We start from the raw sequence: 22,929 nt of genomic DNA on the forward strand, positions 1-22,929 counted from the left end.
TGCAATGGCGTGATCTTGGCTCACTGCAGCCTCTGCCTCCCAGGTTCAAGTGATTCTTCTGCCTCAGCCTCCCAAGTAGCTGGGAGTACAGGCATGAGCCATCACGCCTGGCTAATTTTGTATTTTTAGTAGAAATGGGGTTTCACCATTTTGACCAGGCTGGTCTCGAACTCCTGACCTCAGGTGATCCACCCACCTCGGCTGGGCGTGATGGCTCATTCCTGTAATCCCAACACTTTGGGAGGCCAAGGTGGGTGGATCACTTTGGGGTTAGGAGTTCCAGACCAGACTGGGCAACATTGTGAAACCCCGTCTCTACTAAAAATACAAAAATTAGCTGGGCATGGTGGTGTATGCCTGTAGTCCCAGCTACTTGGGAGGTTGAGGCAGGAGAATCACTTGAACCTGGGAGGTGGAGGCTGCAGTGAGCTGAGATTGCACCACTGCACTCCAGCCTGGTTGACAGAGTGAGACTCCATCTCAAAAAGAAAGTAAAGGAATGAAGAATGGCTGCCCATTTTTATAGTTATTTCTTGATTATATGTTAAACAAGGGGTGGATTATTCATGCCTCCCCTTTTTAGACCATATAGGATAACTTCTGGATGTTGCCATGGCATTTGTAAACTGTCATGGCACTGGTGGGAGTGTAGCAGTGAGGATGACCAAAGGTCACTCTTGTTGCCATCTTGGTGTTGGTAGGTTTTAGCTGGCTTCTTTACTGCAACCTGTTTTATTAGCAAGACCTTTATGACCTGTATCTTGTGCCAACCTCCTATCTCATCCTGTGACTTAGAATGCCTGTCTGGGAATGTAGTCCAGTAGGTTTCAGCCTCATTTACCCAGCCCCTATTCAAGATGGAGTTGCTCTGGTTCAAATGCCTTTGACACAGCCTCTCAGACCCACCTTAGACTTCTAAACTCTAGAACTATAATATGAGAAAATTGTGTTGTTTTTTGTTTTGTTGTTACATTTACTTGTTTATTATAAAGGATATTACAAAAAATACATATGAAGAGACAGGTAGGGCAAGGTATGCGGGAAGGGATGCAGAGCTTCTATGGATGCACCTCCCTGGATGCACCACCCTCCAGAAACTTCCAGCTATCCAGAAACTCACTGAACCTTGTCCTCTTGGGTTGTTACGGAAGCTTCATGACGTCAGCATTCCTTCCCCCAGGGTATAGGGTGGTACCCTCTCATGAGAAGGTCTTAAGATCTATAATCAGACAGGCTGGGGAACATTAGAGTGGAAGGAGGGTGGGAGGTCAGAGGCCTGCCCCTGAGTCTTAACCCACCATATATATATTATATACACAAACACACACACACACACACACATATATATAATAATTTTTTTTTTGAGATGGAGTCCCACTCTGTTGCCCAAGCTAGAGTGCAGTGGCACAATCTTGGCTCACTGCAACCTCCACCTCCAGGGTTCAAGCAATTCTCCTGCCTCAGCCTCCCAAGTAACTGGAATTACAGGTGCATGCCACCATGCCCAGCTAATTTTGTATTTTTAGTACAGATGGGGTTTATCCATGTTGGCCAGGCTGGTCTCGAACTCCTGACCTCAAGTGATCCACCTGCCTTGGCTTCCCAAAGTGCTGGGATTACAGGTGTGATCCACCGTGCTCAGCCCTAACCCACCCAATATTCTAACAAAAAACTGTAACAAGCGCTATGGGAGTTGGAGCCAGGAACTGTGGACAAAAACCAATATATAGTGTAACACCACACGCCATCCTCTGGTTTTCAACCATGGATCCTTTACATAAAATATATGTTTTATTAATGATTATGTATACCTACATACGCAATCATTAATAATCAATCCAGCCCATTATACTGTTTGAATGACTCCCAGGATGAGGCCACTTGGGTTTACACGTTTCCTCTCAATATTGTCCGGTTCCAAAAGCAGAAGTGGCATCGGTAAATACACAGCTTCACCTTTTCAGGCATCTGGAATAATTGAGCTAAGAGAAAATGTCATCTCTTGCCCTGAGACCCTTTTGACTTGTTAATGTGATATTGAATTTTCCTCATTTAATAACTCATTTATTTATTTGAGAGAGGGTCTGGCTCTGTCACATAGGCTGGAGTGCAGTGGCATGATCTCTGCTTACTGCAGCTTCAACCTCCCAGGCTCAAGTGATCTTCCCACCTCAGCTTCCTGAGTAGCTGGGACCACAGGTATGCACCACCATGCCTGGCGACTTTTTTTTTTTTTTTTTTTTTTCTGTAGAGATAAGGTCTCCCAATGTTGCCCAGGCTAGTCTTAAACTCCTGGGCTCAAGCAATCCTCCTGCCTTGATCTCCCAAGGTTTCGGGATTAGAGGCATGAGCCAATGTGCCCAGGTTTATTTATTTATTTACTCTCAGCTATTATTTTTCCTTCTGTCCATTAATACCCAAACCTTTTCACCTTTGGAAGGGACATTAGAATCACCACTATGCTGGTCTAGATTGCAGGTAGCAATACAAGTCTAGCAAGTATCTCCTCCTCAATACAAGTCTAGCAAGTATCTCACTCCCATTCACATAGGGTAAGGTTACATAGGTACAGAACTAGTGAGCTCTTTTCAACACCAGTCAATATAGCTGCATTCACTGTTAGCCCCAATTTTGCTAGATGGGGTGAAGGCACAATCCACCCCCATCTGCCCTTAGAAATTTTGACATAGCTTTAAAAACATAGGCTTTTTTGCCTAGAACTCACCCTTGCTGTTATAGCACTTGTAGTTGCAGCTATGGTCCTGGGACCACTGCATCAGGTAGGGGAGAGAAGAAAATTTTTTTTTTTTTGAGACAGAGTCTCGCTCTGTCACCCAGGCTGGAGTGCAGTGGCATCATCTTGGCTCACTGCAAGCTCCGCCTCCTGGGTTCACGCCGTTCTCCTGCCTCAGCCTCCCGAGGGGCTGGGACTACAGGCGTCCGTCGCCACACCCGGCTAATTTTTTGTATTTTTAGTAGAGACAGGGTTTCACCAGGTTAGCCAGGATGGTCTCGATCTCCTGACCTCATGATCCGCCCACCCCGGCCTCCCAAAGTGCTGGTATTACAGGCTGAGCCACTGTGCCCGGCCGAGAAAAAATTTTTTGAGGTGATTTTGGGAAGAAAGAAAAATATATCGTCATTTTACCTGTGTACTCCTTTCTTGGTGAGAACTGCATAGTCATCTCAGCATTCTCCCCAGTCCCTTTTCCCAGATCAACCAGAAAAACATAGAAAAAATCTAGCAGGAGCACTCTAGTTTCACTCATGTTGAGTATAAGCCAGGCTTTCATGCTTTTATCTTCCCTGGTTTTAGACAACCAATATTTTAACTGCCCATTCTACTTATCTATCAAACTATTACTCTAAGGAGAATATCTCTCTGCCCATTGTTGGGCATTATGGGCTGTACAGTGTGTTCCTTTGTCTGAAGAAGAAATGATGGTCAGCCATCCAAATCCTTGAAATATCTTCTGTTGTTCTTTTTAAATTTTTTTTTTATGGCACTCTGAACACTTTCATCTTCCATTGGATAAGCAAAGCCTTCGCTAGAGTCAGTGTCTATTCCTATCAAGGATTCCTATTCCATTTGTAGTCCCCCAGGGCTGCCAGCATCAGTCTCACTTGCCAGCTATGTTCAGGGCCTCCCCACCAGGAAATCTTTCCCATAGCCAGTTTCTGTCTCTCTTATTGAGAAACAGAACAGTTCTTCCTAGCATATTGTGCCTTAGAATTGCCATCCATAAACCAAGAAGCTCTTGTTTGGTCAGTTGAAAGTTGTTTAGCTGGCACTGTAGAATTCAGCAGTTTCTCACACAGTCCCAGAGTCAGTCCTAGGGGAAAATAAATTCCCTGCATTCCTTGAGTAGCATGATCCTCTATAAACCATTTCCATTGTGTCATGGAACTCTTCTGGGCACTGCCATCCCCATTAGAATGTTTATCTGACATCATCTGAGACAGCATGCCTATTTCAGGTATCAGAGGGGTGGCTTCAGTAAATGTTTCATTGCGAGTCAGTAAATGCCCTTCAAGTGGAAATTCTCTAGTCCAAAGTCCCAGTAGTTGTTGCTGGGAGGTGCCCACAGGCTTTTGCCATAAGCTCCAGGAAATGCTCCATAGAGGGTTATCAAGTGGAGAATTTGTCCCTACCAGCACTGTAGCTTCTAGTCTGCACTGTGTGGGCCTGGGCAGTCTCCCTGGTTCCAACTTAGCATGTCCAATTAATATTGCTTGAAGGGAGGATTTACATGCCTTCTCTTTTACAGTACCAGGTAGGGAAAACAGTCCCCCACACAGATACAATGTTCATTCCCATGATACAATCAGATAAAAAATGCAACTACTTCACATGAAGTGTGTTCAAATATACCAACTTTCATAGTCCTATCAATCCCTACATTTTTGTTTTAGTTTCAGGAGCTTTTCTTCTCCACCCCCAGACCATTTACTCTTTCTTGTGTAAAAGTCTTTGGGTACCCAGCCAAGGGGTGACGCAAGGGACCCTGGACCTCTTGTTAATCTTTATCTTGGTTAGTCTGCTTGACTAGGCAAATTCAGATCAGATTTTTCATTGTAACCTCTGCCTTTTAGCTTTTTAAATTTCTCCAAACTGGGAGAAATACAGCAAACTGGTTTGGGGCCGTTTAATGTTGGAGGACCAAAAGGGGCTCCCTTTGGTTCACCCAACCTTCAGGGTAGTGTTACGTTAAGACCTTTGTTTTAACTCCATCAATTTCCTTTTTATTGTTGTTATTTTTTACAGATGGGGGTCTCACTATGTTGTCAAGGCTAGTCTTGAACTCCTAGGCTCAAACGATCCTCCTACCTCAGCCTCCCGAAGTGCTGGGATTCAGTGTGAGCGACCATGTGCAGCCAACCCCATCAATTTCCATTTTATTCATTCCATTTCTTAATAACCATCTAAAGATTCCTACCCTGCTGGGACCAGTCCCCTCTTGCCGCTGCCGCCTCCTCCTCCTCCTCCTCCCCCTCCTCCTCCCCATTCCCCTTCCCCTCCTCCCCTTCCTCCTTCTCCTCCTCCTTTCTTGCTGCTGCTTCTGCTGCTTCTTCAGCTGCTGCTTCTTCAGCTGCTGTTTCTGCTGCTTCTTCAGCTGCTGCTTCTGCTGCTGTTGCTTCTGCTGCTGCTGCTGCTTCTGCTCCTTGCTGCTGCTGCTGCTGCTGCTTCTGCTTCCTCTTCTTCTTCCCCTTCCTCTTCTTCCTCCTTTTTCTTCTTTCTTCTCCTTTGTCTCATTTCTTCTTCTTCCTTCTCCTCCTCTTCCCTCCTCCTCCTTCCTTCTTCTTTCTTCTTTCCTCTCCTTCTCCTCCTTCTCCTCTTCCCCTCCCTCCCTCCCTCCCTCCTTCTCTCCCTTCTTCCCTCCCTCCTTCCCTCCTTCCCTTCCTTCCCTCATTCCCTTCCTTTCCTTTCCTTCCCTTCCTTCCTTCTTTCCTTTTTTTTTTTTTTTTCTGAGATGGAGTCTCGCTCTGTCACCTAGGCTGGAGTATAGTGGCATGATCATGGCTCACCGTAGCATCGACCTTCTGGGCTCAAGTGATCCTCTCACTTCAGTCTTCGAGTAGCTGGGACCACAGGTTTCTTGTAGTGTCCAGGAACCGTCTCTTCATGTTCTTTATTGTCAATGTATCATTCCTGTTTAGTTTCATGTCTCCCACTGTGAGAAACAAGTAGCATTCTGTTATTACTCACATGCCACCATGGTTCTTCATTATCTTAATGTATTGAAACAACATAGATCTTCTTGCCCTGCATTTATTTAATGCCGATTGCATCAGAACTCATTAGGCTACATCCTTCATCATGCTGCCCAAGAATACTGGCTTCTAATGACTCTCTCACAGGTTATGGTACTGCTATCATGACCACAAACACAGGGTTTACCCAGATTATGCAGAAAAAAACGAAAAATACTTTGTTTTCTTGTCATGCTAAATTTATTGTTTGGGAATTTTTTCAAGAGAAGACCAGGTCTTCCCTTGAACTCTTTAAACTATAACCTTTATATTCCTAGAACATTCCTAGTTGACCACATCCCTACCTTTCACACACCACCACTGGTAGGGAGGATTGGTGAGAGGCTCTCCTCTTTACATAAGGAATGTCCATTATTTGGCCAGCAGAGCTTAAGATCAACCAGGGAGATTATGGTCACCAAGTTAATAGGAAGCAGGAGAGGATATTGATTAAAAGGGCTGACTGACATTGTAGAGGTATGGTCTCAAAAGCCTTCAAGGGAGATAGGCACTGCCACTCCTGAAGGATTGCCTGACATGAGGTGTAGAGCCTGTGTGTTGTGGGGTGACTGCCCTGAGTGTCAGTGACATGAGGTACATGGGATGCTGTAGGATACACAGATCCACACACATGGCTCAAGCTCAAGGGTTGATAGTGAACCACAGGTAGCCCAGAGCCAAGAGTTATTAAAAATCAGCATGTCATCACCACTTGACAACGCAATCTTGCATAATCTCTGGAAAGAAATACTATGCCAACAGGAGCAATTCACTTTCCAGGTCTCCTTTTTGGATTCCAGCTCTGATTTTTGTATCTTCTCAGGGCATCTGGTCCATCCCAAGTATGGTATAGAGGGTTGTAGAATACCCCAAAGGGAAAAAGCAGAAACTAGGACACACACAGGTCCCAGTATGGGATGGGGGCACCTCACCTGGATGGCTCTGATAGCCCTTGTCAGTCCCAGGGATCAGAGGGAGACTCAGAAAATTGTGAGGAAGATACCCCAAAATGCAGGGCCCCCGGGAACAAGGAACCCAGGGAAGAGTGCCCTGCTGCCTAGATTGAAGGGCTGAAGTAATTTTAGGGCAACAAAGTTGATGATAGAAAGTTCTCTATTACTGAAGAATTCTAGTGGTTAAAGGAACTAATGAAATAATGGATCATTAATGTATGGTAAAACTATAACCTGAATAAGCCTAGTATCACTAAAAGTAGAAAACCTGACATTATGTCTCCTAATGTGATGCAATAAGAAAACAGCACCACTTGCAAAGTATTCCTGCCTTAAAAGCTGAACTTGAATCTGATGAAATTTCTAAATTTATTTTTTAGTCTATAAAAAATATGGGGGTAAAGAACAAGTTAAATAACTCTGTTAGAGTGCAGTCAGCTAAATACAGAATGTGAGACTGTCAAAAGCTGTGCAAGGCCTGGGATTTTGCCCCACTTATAAGCTTACAAGTTAGCCTGTTTTGGTTTCATGGATGCCGGCAGGAGACGGAAGATTCCTGAGTCAGAGAAAAAGCATTTTATTGCCCACAGCAAAAGTAGTATTCAGAACTTCATATTTGTTTGTGTCAGTCTCCATGCCCCACAAGGCTTATTGGAAGTGACACAAAGGGCTCATGATGCATGCCTTAGAATGTAGTTGGTCGCATAGAGTAAAGAAACACTGAGTTTGGGGTATTCATTGTTTTTAAGGCAAGTGGAAGCCAGCCTGCTGTTTTGGGGAGATATTACCCCATCCTTCAGGTTTGCTTGCTGCAAACACAATCTTGAGAAGTGGGCCTGGTAAAGAATGGTCAGGGCTTTGCATTCCTGGTATGCCCAGCAAAAACATACAGGGATACTCAAGGCCAGTGACAGATTGCCTGTTGGAAAAATACACCCCTTAGCCCAATATGTTCTTGACCAAACTTGAGTTTTTACACGAGCATGCCACTCCATCAGCCACTCTGACTAATATGACCAGAGAGGTTGGGAGCAAAACCATTTCATTTGTCTCTCCTAGGAGTTCTATAGTTTCAGGTCTTATGTTCAGGCCTTTAACACATTTTAAGTTAATTTTTGTACATGGTGTAAAGTCATTTTTTAAAATTTGGACATAATCAGTTTTCCCAACATCATTTGTTGAAGAGACTAGTCTCTCCCCCATTTTGTGGCCTTGGCACCCTCGTCAAATATCATTTGACAATATATGTGAGGGCTTATTTCTGGGCTCACTCTTCTGTTCCATTGGTCTGTGTGTCTGTCTTTATGTCAATATAATACTATTTTGATTACTGTAGCTTTGTGATATGTTTCAAAATGGGAAGTATGAGACCTCCAGCTTTGTTTTTCTTCCTAAAGATTTTTTTGGCTATATGGGGTTCTTTGAGATTTTATATGCATTTTAGGGTTTTTAAATTTTTTTCTGCAAAAACAGAAAGCCTTGGAATTTTGATAGGAATTGTACTTAATTTATAGATCACTTTGGGTAGTATTGTTATTCTAACAATATTAAGCCTTCCAATCCATGAACATGGGATGTCTTTCCATTTATTTGTATCTTCTTTAATTTTTGAAGTGATGTTTTGTAGCAGTGATACAAGAAACAAGAGGAATGAATTAATGATATTTTATTATTAAAAGACACACTACCCATGATGTAGTACAGTGTTATTTGAAAGTGGACTTGCATTAATTATAAATGTATACTGCAAACTCTAGGGCAACCACTAAAGAAAGTGAAAAAAGAAGTATAAGTGACATGCCAAGAAGGAAGAGAACATGAAATTGTATAAAGTGCTCAATTAAAACCACAAAAGGCAGAAAAACAGTGGAAAACAAAAACAGGAATGAAAAACAAGGGCAACAAATAGAAAGCAGTAACAAATATGATATATTAATCCAACTATATCTGTAATGACTGTAAATGTTAATGATTTAAATTTTACTAAGACAAAGATTGAGTAGATCTAAAAACAAGACCGAACTATATGTTGTCTACAAGAAACACATTTTATCCCAGGAACAGTGGCTCACGCCTGTAATCTCAACACTTTGGGAGGCCAAGGTGGGCGGGTTACAAGGTCAGAAGTTTGAGACCAGCCTGGCCAACATGGTGAAACCCCATCTCTACTAAAAATACAAAAATTATCCAGGCGTGGTGGCGTGCACCTGTAATCCCAGCTATTCAGAAGGCTGAGGCAGGAGAATTGCATGAACCTGGGAGGCGGAGATTGCAGTGAGCCAAGATCATGCCATTGCACTCCAGCCTGGGTAAAAGAGCGAGACTCCTTCTCAAACAAAAAAAAAAAAAGGGAAAGAAAGAAACACATTTGAAATATAAGGACATATATAGATTAAAAGTAAATGGATGAAGAAAGATATACCATGTCAATACTAATTAAGAGAAAGTGGAAGTAGCTATATTAATTTCAGGCAAAGCAAACTTCAGAGCAAGTACAGGTATCAGGGATAAGGAGGGAAATTACATAATGAAACAGCATTCAATACCCCAAGAAGACATAGTCACTCTTTTTTTTTTTTTTTTTTTTTTTTGAGATGGAGTTTTTCTGTGTCACCCAGGCTGGAGTACAATGGTACAATGACACAATCTTGGTTCACTGCAACCTTTGCCTCCAGGGTTCAAGCAATTCTGTATCAGCCTCCTGAGCAGCTGGGATTACAGGCGACTGCCACCACACCCATGTAATTTTTTGTAGTTTTTAGTAGAAATTGGGTTTCACCATGTTGGCCAGGCTGGTCTCGAACTCCTGACCTCGGGTGATCTGCCCGCCTCAGCCTCCCAAAGTGCTGGGATTACAGGCATGAGCCACTGCACCCCGCCGACATAATAATTCTTAATGTGTATTCACCTAACAACAGGGCATCCAAATATGTAAGGGAAAAACTGATAAAACTGCAAGAAGAACTGGGTGAATCTACTATTATAGTTGGAGACTTTAACACTCTTCTATCAGAAATGGACACAGTCAGCAGGCAGAAAACCAGTAAGGACATAGTTGAATTCAACAACACTATCAATCAACTGTATATAATTGACATCTATAGAATATTTCATCCAGCAGCAGGCAGCAGATTACAATTCTTCTCAAGATCACATGGAGCATTCACCGAGACAGATCACATTCTGGGCCATAAAACACACCTCAACAAATATAAAAGAAGTCATATAGTGTCTGCTTTCAGACCTCATAAAATTAAACTAGAAATTGATATCAGAAAGATAGCTGAGAATCACAAATACCTGGAAATTAAGCAACATACTTCTATTTTTTTTTTTGAGACAGAGTCTTTCCCTGTCACCCAGGCTGGAGTGCAGTGGTGCGATCTCGGCTCACTGCAAGCTCCACCTCCCGGGTTCACGTCATTCTCCTGCCTCAGCCTCCTGAGTAGCTGGGACTACAGGCACCCGCCACCATGCCTGGCTAATTTTTTTGTATTTTTTATTAGAGATGGGGTTTCACCGTGTTAGCCAGGATGGTCTTGATCTCCTGACCTTGTGATCCACCCATCTCAGCCTCCCAGATTAAACAACATAATTCTAAGTAATATGTGAGTCAAAGAAAAAGTCTGATGAAGAGAGTTAAAAATATTTGAAATAAATGAAAACATAACATCAAAATGTCTAAGATACAGCAAAAGCAGTGCTTAGAAATTTATAGTATTGGCCGGGCGCGGTGGGTCACGCTTGTAATCCCAGCACTTTGGGAGGCCGAGGTGGGCGGATCACGAGGTCAGGAGATCGAGACCACGGTGAAACCCCATCTCTACTAAAAATACAAAAAAATTAGCCGGGCGTGGTGGCGGGCACCTGTAGTCCCAGCTACTCGGAGAGGCTGAGGCAGGAGAATGACGTGAACCCGGGAGGCGGAGCTTGCAGTGAGCCGAGATTGCGCCACTGCACTCCAGCCTGGGCGACAGAGGGCAGGGAAATGACCCCGGCCGGGGGGGCGGGCAGTGAGGTAAACTCGCCCCCCGCCACCCCAGCCCGGGCGAGAAAGCAGAGCTCTGTTCAAAAAAAAAAAAAAAAAAGAAATTTATAGTATTGAATACATATATTAGAAAAGAAAATTTAAAATCATTAATCCAGCTTTCAGCTTTTAGCTCAGAGAAGGCCAAGGTGCAACTTTCTTCAGTTGTCATGAATCTGGGTTCATACAACACCAGCCATCTCCACCATGCCATCAAAGAAAAAAGTAAAATAAAATAATCCAATATTCTGCCTTAGGAAACTAGAAAAAGAAGAGCAAATTAAATCCAAATAAGCAGAATAAAATAAATAAAAATTATAGCAGAAATCAATGAAACTGGAAGAAGGAGACCAATAGAGAAAAATAACAAAACCAAAATCTAGTTTAAAAAAAATCAATAAAGTTGATAAACCTCTAGCCAGGCTTACTAAGAAAAAGAGAAGACACAATTACTAATATCAGAAGTGAAAGAGAAGCATCACTACAGATCCCATGGACACTAAAAGAATAATAAAGGAATATTATGAATAACTCTATGCCCACACATTTGATAACCTAGATGAAATGGACTAATTACTTAAAAGGCACAATCTGCCAAAATTAACACAAAAAGAAATCAATACTTTTAGTAAACCTATATTGATTAAAGAAGTTGGATTAATAATTAATAAACTTCCAAAACAGAAACCACCAGACTCAAATGGATTCATTAGTGAATTCTACCAAACATTTAAGGAAGAAATTATACCAATCCTATACAATCTGTTCCAGAAGACAGAAGCAGAGGGGATACTTCCTAAATCATTCTATGAGGCTGGCATTACCCTAATATTCAAATTAGACAAAGACATTACAAGAGCTGGGTGCAGTGGCTCACACCTGTAATCCCAGGTGTGGGATTGTTTGGGAGGCTATGGTGGGAGGGTCACTTGAGTTCAGGAGTTCAAGACCAGCTTGGGCAACATAGCAAGACCTCATCTCTACTGAAAAAAAAAAAAAAGTAGCTGGTATGGTTGCACACACCTGTAGTCCCAGCTACTCGGAAAGCTGAAGTGGGAGGATCACTTGAGCCCAGGAGATCAAGGCTGCAGTGAGCTATGATCATGCCACTGCACTCTAGTTTAGGCAACAGAGTGAGTCCTTGTCTCAGAAAAAAAAAATACAAGAAAAGAAAACAATAGAGTAACATCTCTCATGAACATAGATTCAAAAATCCTGAACAAAATACTAGCAAGTTGAATCCAACCATGTAAAGAAAGAATTACACACCATGGCCAAGTGGAATTTATCCAAGGTAGGCAGGGCTAGTTCAACATTTGAAAATCAATTATTATAATCCATCACATCAACAGGCTAAAGAAGAAAAATCACATGGTCATATAAATAGATGCAGAAAAAGCATTTGACAAAATCCAATTCATGATTTAAAAAACTCACAATAAATTGAGAATAGAGATGAACTTGCTCAACTCGATGAAGAACATCTACCAGAAAACCTACAGCTGACATTATACTTCATGGTGAGAAACTTGAAGATTTTCTCACACTATCAGGGACATAGCAAATATGTCCCTTCTCACCACTGCTTTTCAACATCATACTGGAAGTCCTAGTTAATGCAAGAACACAAGAAAAAGAAATAAAAGGCATACAGATTGGGAAGGAAGAAGTAAAATTATCTTTGTTTGCAGATGACATGATTGTAGAAATCCAAAAGAATCAACAAACAACCCTCCTTGAACTAATAAGCAATTATAGCAGGGTTGTAGGATACAAAGTTAATGTACAAAAGCCAATTGCCTTCTGATATACTGTAAGCAATGAACAAGCAGAATTTGAAATTAAAAACACAATACCATTTATATCCTTCTGAAAAGAAATAGGTATAAATCTAACAAAATATGTAGAAGATCTATATAAGAAAGACTACAAAACTCTGATGAAAAAATATCAAAGAAGACTTAAATAAGTGGAGATATAGTCCATGTTCATGGATAGGAAGACCCAGTGTTGTTGAGATGTCAGTTCTGAACTGGATCTATAGATTCAATACAGTCCCAATCAAAATCCAGTCAAGTTACTTTGTGGATGTTGATAAACTAATTCTAAAGTTTATGTGAAGAGGCAAAGACACAGAATAGCTAACTCAACAATAAAGGAGGAGAACAGTTAGAGGACTGATAGTACCCAACTTACTAGACTTACTAGAGGTCAGGCATGGTGGCTCATACCTATAATCCCGACTACTCTAAAAGCTGAGGTGGGAGGATCACTTGAGCCCAGGAGTTGATGTTGATAAACTGATTCTAAAGTTTATGTGAAGAGGCAAAGACACAGAATAGCCAGCTCAACAATAAAGGAGGAGAACAGTTAGAGGACTGATAGTACCCAACTTACTAGACTTACTAGAGGTCAGGCATGGTGGCTCACACCTATAATCCCGACTACTCAAAAGGCTGAGGTAGGAGGATCATTTGAGCCCAGGAGTTCAAGATCAGCTTGAGCAACATAGAAAGACTTGGTTTCTAACAAGTTAAAAAAAAAAAAGACTTATAGAAAGCTGCAGTAATCAAGACAGTGTGATATTAGTGAAATAGATCAATGAAACAGAACAGAGATACCAGAAATAAACCCACATAAACAGAGCCAACTAACCTTCGACAAGGGAGCAAAGGTAACACAATGGAGCAAATGGTTCTGGAACAACTGGACATCCATGTGCAAAAAATAAACTTAAACATGGACCTTAAACCCTTCCCAAAATTAACTCAAAATGAATCATAGACCTAAATGTAAAATGCAAACTATAAAACTCCTATAAAATAACAGAGAAAAACTTAGATGACTTTGCTGATATGGTTTGGATGTGTATCCACTCCAGATTTCATGTTGAAATGTGATCCCCAATGTTGGAGGTGGGACCTGGTAGGAGGTATTTGGGTCATGGGGGTGGATTCCTCATGAATGGCTTGGTGCCCTCCTTGAGATAATATATGAGTTCTCACTCTATTAGTTCATGCAAAAGCTAGTTTTAAAAGAGCCCGGCACCTCCTCCCCTCTCTCTTGCTCCCTCTCTCGCCATGTGATACACTAGCTCCCCTTTTGCCTTCTGCCATGATGGTAAACATCCCGAGGTTTCACCAGAAGCAGATGCTGGCACTACACTTCTTGTATAGCCTGTGGAACTGTGAGCCAAATAAACCCGTTTTCTTTATAAATTATTCAGCCTTACATATTCCTTCAGGGCAACACAAAACAGACTAACACATATGGGTATGGTGATGACTTTTTCTTTTTTTTTGAGACGGAGTCTCGCTCTGTTGCCCAGGCTGGAGTGCAGTGGTGCGATCTCAGCTCACTGCAAGCTCCACCTCCAGGGTTCATGCCATTCTCCTGCCTCAGCCTCCCAAGTAGCTGGGACTACAGGCACCCACCACCACACCTGGCTAATTTTTTGTTTTTTGCATTTTTAGTAGAGATGGGGTTTCACTGTGTTAGCCAGGATGGTCTCGATCTCCTGACCTCATGATCCATCTGCCTTGGCCTCCCAAAGTGCTGGGATTACAGGCATGAGCCACCACTCCCAGCCAGTGATAACTTTTTAGATCCAATACCAAAATTATAGTTCATGAAAGAAACAATTGATAGGCTGAACTTCAACAAAATTAAAACTTCCGCTCTGCAAAAGACGACGTCAAGAGAATGAGAAGAGAAGCCACAGACTGGGAGAAAATATTTGCAAAAGAACCATATGATAAAGGACTCTTATCCAAAATACACAAAGAAATCTTAAAACTCAACAATAAGAAAATTAGCAGCCCAATTAAAAAATGGGCAAAAGACCTGAACAGACACCTAATCAAAGAAGATATACAGATAGCAAGTAAACATATGAAAAGATTTAAACATATTACATCATTAGAGAATTGCAAATTAAAACAATGGGCTATCACTACACATGTATTAGAATAACTAAAATCCAAAACACTGACAATACCAAATATTGGCAAGGATATGGAGCAACAGGAATATTAATCCTTGCTGATGGGAATACAAAATGGTACAGCTACCTCAGAAGACAGCAGCTTCTTATAAAACTAAACATACTTTTACCATATGATCCAGCAATGCACGCCTTATTATTTACCCAAATAAACTGAAAATTTGTGTCCACACAAAAACCTGCACATGGATGTATATAGAAGCTTTATTCATAGTTGCGAAAAGTTGGAAGCAACCAAGATGTCCTTCAGTAAGTGAATGATAAATAAACTGAGGTATACCTAGACAATGGAATATTATTCAGCAGTAAAAAGAAATGAGATATCAAGCCATAAAAAGACATGGAAGAAACAAATGCTTATCACTGAGTGAAATAAGCCGATCTAAAAGGCTGCATACTGTATGACACCAACTATATGACATTCTGGAAAAGACACAACTATGGAGACAATAAAAAGGTCAGTGGTTGTCAGGGGTTGGGAGAAAGGGAGGTATGAATAGGTGAAACATGGGACTTTTTTAGGGCAGTGAAACTATGCTGTATAATACTGCAATGGTGAATATGTCATTATACATTTGTCAAAATTCATAGAAAGTATAACACCAAGAATGAACACTAATGTAAAGTATGGACTTTGGGTGATAATGATGGGTAATTGTAGGGCCATCAGTTGTAACAAGTGTACCATTATAGTATGGCATGCTGATGGCTGGGAGGTTGTGTTGTGGGGGAACAGGGTATATGGGAACTCTCTGTATTTTCTGCTCAATTTGGCTATAAACCTAAAACTGATCTAAAAACTAAAGTTTATTAATTGAGGACCAAATGAGGGTCGAGTGCGGTGGCTCATGCCTGTAATCCCAGCACTTTGGGAGGCTGAAGTGGGTGGATCACAAGGTCAGGAGTTCCAGACCAGCCTGGCCAATATGGTGAAACCCCATCTCTACTAAAAATACAAAAATTAGCTGGGCATGGTGGCATGCGCCTGTAGTCCCAGCTACTCAGGAGGCTGAGGCAGGAGAATTGCTTGAACCCAAGAGGTGGAGGTTGCAGTGAGCTGAGAGCATGCCACTGCACTCCAGCCTGGCGACAGAGTGAGACTCCATCTCAAAAAACAACCAAATGAGGTTTATACCAGGAATTCAAAGGTGGTTCAACATCTGAAAATCAATTGATATAATTCATCAATAGAATGGATGAAAAGAAAAAAGAATGCTCTTATTAGGTATAGAAAAAGCATTTGACAAAATTCATCATCCATTCATGATTAAACCAATCAAACAACAAACTCCATAAAAAACTTCTTAGAAACTAAGAATATAAGGTCACTTCCTTAATCTAAGTGGCATCTACAAAAAAACCTGCTAATATCATACCTAATGGCAAAAGGCAAGAAAAAGAAATAAAAGGCATACAGATTGGAAAGGAAGAAACAAAATGGTCTCTATTTGCAGACAGCATGATTATCTATGAAGAAATTCCTAAAGAATCTACAATAAAACTTGGATTAATACAAGTTTAGCAAGGTCACAGGACACAAGGTTAATTTAAAAGAGTCAATCATATATTCCTGTATAACAGCAATGAAAAATTAGAATTTGAAATTTAAAAGGCAGCACCATTTAAAATAGCTCAACTAAAGAGCTTAGGTATAAATTTAAGGCATATGTACAGCATCCATATGCTGAAACCTAAAAAACATTGATGAAATAAAGAAGATCTAAATAAATGTACAGATAAAGTATCTATATGGCTTGGAAGGCTCAATATGATTAAGATGTCATTCTCCCACAAACAGCACAATCTCAAGGAAATCTCAGGCACATTTTTAGATACTGACAAATTGTTTCAAAATTTATATGGAGGCTGGGCATGGTGGCTTACACCTATAATCCCAGCACTTTGGGAAGCCAAGGTGGGCAGATCACTTGAGCCCAAGAGTTTGAGACCAGCCTGGGCAGCAACATAGAGAGATCCTGTCTCTATTTTTTAAAAAAATTAAAAATAAAAATAAAAATAAATAAAATGGAAAAGGCAATTAAACTACAGGAGCCAATTTTTTTTGGTTTTTGGCTTCTTGTTTTTTTTGTTTGTTTGTTTGTTTTTTTGTTTTGTTTTTTTTTGAGACAGAGTCTCCGTCTATTGCCCAGATGGGAGTACAGTGGTGCAATCTCGGCTCACTGCAACCTCTGCCTCCTGGATTCAAGTGATTCTCCTGCCTCAGCCTCCCAAGTAGCTGGGATTACAGGCACCCACCACCACACTTGGGTAATTTTTGTATTTTTAGTAGAGAGGGCATTTCAGCATGTTGGCCAGGCTGGTCTCAAACTCTGGCCCTCAAGCGATCCGCCCACCTTGGCCTCCGAAACTGCTGGGATTACAGGCATGAGCCAAAGCACCTGGCCCAGTTTTTTTTTTTTTTAAATAAAACAACAACAAAAGAACTAAGTTGGAGGACCCACACTACTTTAAGGCTTACTGTAAAGCTATAGTAATCAAGACAGCATGGTATTGTTGAAAGAATAGACACGTATATACATTAAACAGAATAAACAGCCCAAATTAAACTTACACGAATATAGTCAACAGATTTTTGACAAAAGTTCAAAGGCAATTCAATAGAGAAGGAACAGTTTTTTTCAACAAATGGTGCTAGAATGATTCTTCATATGCAAAAAAGGAGCCTCAACACACACTTCATACCTTATACAAAAATTATTTCAAAGTGGTTTATAGACCTAAATATAAAATATAAAACTATAAAATGTCTAGGAGAAAGTGTAAGAGACCTTGAGTTTGACTATGAGGTTTGTTTGTTTGTTTTTTTGAGATGGAGTTTCGCTCTAGTCACTCAGGCTAGAGTGCAATGGCATGATCTTGGCTCACTGCAACCTCCTTCCCAGGTTAAAGCGATTCTCCTGCCAGAGGCTGAGATTACAGGCATGTGCCACCAGGCCCAGCTAATTTTTGTATTTTTAGTAGAGACGGGGTTTCACCATGTTGCCCAGGCTAGTCTCGAACTCCTGACCTCAGGTGATCCACCCTCCTTGGCCTCCCAAAGTGCTGGGATTACAGGCATGAGCCACCATGCCCAGCCAACTATGAGTATTACATACTCATAGTATGACACCAAAAGCAGAACCCATCAAAGAAAAAAATGAGAAATTGAGTTTTATGAAAATTAAAAACTTTTGCAGGCTGAGCATGATGGCTCATGTCTGTAATCCCAGCACTTTGGGAGGCTGAGGCGGGTGGATCACGAGGTCAGTAGTTCGAGACCAGCCTGGCCAACCTGGTGAAACACCATCTCTACTAAAAATACAAAAATTAGCTGGGCATGGTGGCGGGCACCTGTAATCCTAGCTACTTGGGAGGCTGAAGCAGGACAATCACTTGAACCAAGGAAGCGGAGTTTGCAGTGAGCCAAGATTGCGCCATTGCACTCCAGCCTGGGCGAAAGTGCGAGACTATGTCTCAAAAAAAAAGAAAAAAAGAAAAAAAAAGACTTTTGCTTTGTATAAAAATCTGTGAAGAGAATGAAAATACAAGCCATAGACAAGGAGAAAATATCTGCAAATCACATATCCAATAAAGAGTTTATATCCGGAATATATAAAGAACTCTTTAACCATAACAATAATAAAACAAATAATTAAACTTAAAACTGTGCAAATGTCTGTCTTCCCCAAAGAAGATATATGGATGGCAAATAAACACAGGGAAAGAGATATTCCACATCATTAGTCATGAAGGATATGCAAATTAAAACCACAATGGGATACCACTATGCACCTATTACAATGGCTAAAATAAAGAACTGAATACAAAATATTGGCCTTGATGTGGAGTAACAGAGTCATTCATTGCTGGTGGAAATACAAAATGGTACAGCCACTTTGGAAAAACAAATTTGGCAGTTTCTTATAAAGTTAAGCATATACTTATGTGACCCAGCAATCTCACTTCTAGGTATTTATCCAAGTGAAATGAAAGCTTACATTCATACAAAAACATGTATATGACTATTTATACATAATTTTCCCAAAATGAGCAATCAAAAATGATAAATTGCGATAATCCATATAATGGAATACTACTTAGCAATAAAAAGGAACAGATTATTGATTCATACAAAAAAACATGGGTGAATCTTAAAATGCATTTTCCTAAGAAGATCATTGTTGGGGCTGGGTGATGGGTACAGGAGGATTGATTATTCTATTTTTGTGTGTGATTGAAAATTTCCATAATAAAAATAATAATAATAATAAAAGTTTTAAAAGTGTATTTTAATATGGTATTTTTTAATGATATCACAATGTCCAGGTACCGCTCAGATGAGACTGAAGTTAGTTCCATGTTCTAAAGCCAGAAGCTGCATCTGAAATGTTGCATAGAAAACTGCTCATTGGCTGGGCGTGGTGGCTCACGCCTGTAATCTCAGCACTTTGGGAGGCCGAGGTGGGTGGATCATCGGAGGTCAGGAGTTCAAGACCAGCCTGGGCACCATGGTGAAACCCCATCTCTACTAAAAAAAATACAAAACAGGCTGGGCGCGGTGGCTCATGCCTGTAATCCCAGTACTTTGGGAGGCCAAGGCAGGTGGACCACGAGGTCAGGAGATCGAGACCATCCTGGCTAACATGGTGAAACCCCATCTCTACTAAAAATACAAAAAATTAGCCGGGCGTGGTGGTGGGTGCCTGTAGTTCCAGCTACTCGGGAGGCTGAGGCAGGAGAATAGCGTGAACCCAGGAGGCGGAACTTGCAGTGAGCCGAGATCATGACATTGCACTCCAGCCTGGGCGACAGAGTGAGACTCCATCTCAAAAAAAAAAAACTTAGGCAGGCATTGTGGCAGGCACCTGTAATCCCAGCTACCTGAGAGGCTGAGGCACGAAAAATCACTTGAAACCAGGAGGCGGAGGTTGCAGCAAGCTGAAATTGCACCATTGCATTCCAGCCTGGATGACAGAGCGAGACTCCATCTCAATTAAAAACAACAACAACAACAAAAAACTGCTCATTACATAAAGATCCAATCTGGTAATATAAATTTTATTTTATTAAGATATATACTTAGAAAGCATTTTAAATTGCTTCAAACATAATTTGAGGGGAACAAAGACTTACCGGCTTGTTGGTTTTAAGAACTGAATTTGCCTAGGCATTAGAAAAAGTACAGAAAGCTCCCCAGAGCAGTCTGGAGCCCAGCAGTCCCAGGCCCCTAGGCCGTTTGAGTTATAGGACGGAAGGTGGAGGTGTCAGTGCGCACTGTTTCTTCTGAGTGTCTGTCAGTGGAGGTTGCATGTGAAACAGGAAAGAGGTTTGCTAAGGCTCTATGTTTATGTTTGCCTTTTCTTCAACTGGAGACTGAAGTTTGAGAATAGCAAGTAAGCAAGTAATCATTCTCCTAGATCTCATTACTTGAGATTATTATTTTTTTTTTGAGACAGAGTCTGGCTCTGTTGCCCAGGCTGGAGTGCAATGGGACAATCTCAGCTCACTGCAACCTCTGCCTCCCAGGCTCAAACCATCCTCCCACCTAAGCCTCCCAGGTAGCTGGGACCACAGGCATGCGCCACCATGGTGGGGTAATTTTTGTATTTTTGGTAGAGACAGGGTTTCGCCATGTCACCTAGGCTGGTCTCAAATTCCTAGCTTCAAGCAATCCTCCTGCCTCGGCCTCCCAGAGTAAAGGCGTGAGCCACTGTGCTTGGCCTGAGATAATTTCTTAAGATGATATATAACACCTCCCACAATGATATCTCCCCCAATGTAACACTGCAAGTTGTCCCGGCTATTTTAAGCTGTAATCAGAATATATTGAAATTTCAACATTTTTATTGTCCTTGTCCTGTACCCCCAGCAATAAAAAAAAAAAAAAAAAAGACTTAAAAAATTATGGGGCCTATCGGCTGGGCGTGGTGGCTCATGCCTGTAATTGCAGCACTTTGGGAGGCTGAGGTGGGCGGATCACTTGAGGTCGGGAGTTCAAGACCAGCCTGACCAACATGGAGAAACTCTGCCTCTACTAAAAATACAAAATTAGCCAGGTGTGGTGAGCATGCCTGTAATCCCAGCTACTTGGGAGGCTGAGGCAGGAGAATCACTTGAACTCAGGAGGCGGAGGTTGCAGTGAGCCAAGATCAAGCCATTGCACTCCAGCCTGGGCGACAAGAGCAAAACTCTGTCTCAAAAAAAAAATTATGGGGCTGGGCGTGGTGGCTCAGTCCTATAATCCTAGCACTTTGGGAGGTAGAGGTGGGCAGATGGCTGGAGCCCAGGAGTTCAGGACCAGCCTAGGCAACATTGTGAAACCCTGTCTCTACAAAAAAGCTACTCTGGAGGCTGAGGCAGGAGGACTGCTTGAGCCCGAGGTTAAGGCTGCAGTGAGCCGAGATTGTGCCACCGCACTCCAGCCTGGGTGACAGAACAAGACTCCGTCTCAATTAAAAAAAAAAAAAGGAAATTTCTGAAGTGATAGTAATGTTCTATGTCTCGATAGCAATTTGGGATACAAAGGTATAGGCATTTATTATTATTAAAACTTGGAAATTTACACACAAGCACATAAGATTTATACATTTCATTGTATACATATTTTACTTCAAAAGAAAAAAGTCAACAAATATTTAACCTAGTCAATGATATACATGCTGAGTTATTTAGGCGGAAGTCTAGTGATGTCTACAATTTACTTTTAAACGCGCCCAAAAAAAAAAAAAAACAGAGATTGACGAATGCTTAGAGAAAGGTACAGACATGTGATAAGCCAACTATAGTGAAATGTTAGTGGTAGTCTACATGGTAAGTATATGGTGTTCACTATAAAATTTTTTCAACTTTGCTCTATGTTTGCAAATTTTCACAATAATATATTGGGGAAATGTCTAGAAATGTGATGCTACCCTAGGTCAGCAGGAACTGTGAAAGATTAGACCTGTATTCTGGTTCCCAGATGCTAGAGCCTTTTTTTGGGGGGGGTGGGGTGGGGGGAGGTGGAGTCTCACTCTGTCGCCCAGGCTGGAGTGCAATGGTGTGATCTCGGCTCACTACAACCTCCACCTCCCAGGTTCAAGTGATTCCCCTGCCTCAGCTTCCCAAGTAGCTGGATTACAGGCACCTTCCAGCATGCCCAGCTAAGTTTTTGTATTTTTAGTAGAGACAGGGTTTCACCAGGTTTGTCAGGCTGGTCTTGAACTTGATCCACCCTCCTTGGCCTCCCAAAGTGCTGGGATTACAGGCGTGGGCCACCACGTCCGGCCTGCTAGAGCCTTTTATACTTGATATAATTTCTTGAATTTTGATCTCTTGAGGTTTTGTTTACTTAAATCTAGTTATCTCATCTCCCTTCTACTTTCACTTTCTGGTGTATCTAGTAATTTGTTCATTCATTTTCAAATATTTACCTTTCCCTACTAGGAACCAGGCCCTGTGTAGGTGCTGGGGATACAGTTTTGTTTCTACTCCCATGGAGCTTCCATCGTGGCTTATTCCCAGTAACTAGCACTCCAACTCCCTTAATTCTATCAGGAATGCTAGTTCCTACATCTTTGAGGCTACGACAGACAGGGCCAGTTTATCCATTGAATAGTATAGACCCCACACCAAGGGTCTGGGAGCTTTTTACGGTTCTATGAAAAATGTTTTATGTATGAAAAAAAGAATCTCCAATTTACAAAAGAAAATCGCAAAATCCTATACATTGCCAAGGCTGTCGAAATGAACTCCTAGTCTTTTTGATTCCCTCTTTTTTTACGGCTCTGAATACCATAGGACTGCCAGCATTTCGGGCCCCAGGGGCAAATCTAGCCCTAATATAGATGCTGTATGGGAATAAGACACTCCAATAGTCAGATGGATGCCTAAGCTATCATATCCTTATGACATTGCAACTTCATTCTTTGAACTTCTTGTGCTGATCTGTTGTTCAGCAGTCCACCTTCTGATTCCCATGTAGGTCTGCGGAGAGGATGCAGTATTTCTTTGGGTATTTCTAGTCTCTGTAACAGTGCTTTCTCAGGTAAATCCATAAAATAGCTTGTGATTAAGAGCCATCACACCACATGTCTAGAATTTGAGAAGGAAATCAGCCAATCTGGGTGCAGTAGCTCACGCCTGTAATCCCAGCACTTTCGGAGGCTGAGACGGGTGGATCACCTTAGGTCAGGAGTTCGAGACCAGCCTGACTA

At 41.6% G+C, this 22,929-nt stretch overlaps 1 long non-coding RNA gene across 2 annotated transcripts in view; it reads right to left on the bottom strand.

Annotated features, from left to right (window-relative positions):
• LOC116467283 (uncharacterized) overlaps positions 1-22,929 on the bottom strand; it is a 38,921-nt gene that overhangs the window by 10,415 nt on the left and 5,577 nt on the right. The window contains exon 3 of one of the 2 annotated variants that reach the window (XR_009213266.1): positions 5,527-5,672. This is a non-coding gene — a long non-coding RNA (uncharacterized LOC116467283). Of the gene's footprint in view, positions 1-5,484; positions 5,673-22,929 lie in introns of those variants that run through there. The other variant, XR_004247752.2, reaches the window with a different exon arrangement.

The sequence above is a fragment of the Hylobates moloch genome, unplaced genomic scaffold (assembly GCF_009828535.3).
Source record: "Hylobates moloch isolate HMO894 unplaced genomic scaffold, HMol_V3 SCAFFOLD_4, whole genome shotgun sequence".
NCBI classification, from domain to species: Eukaryota; Metazoa; Chordata; class Mammalia; order Primates; family Hylobatidae; genus Hylobates; species Hylobates moloch.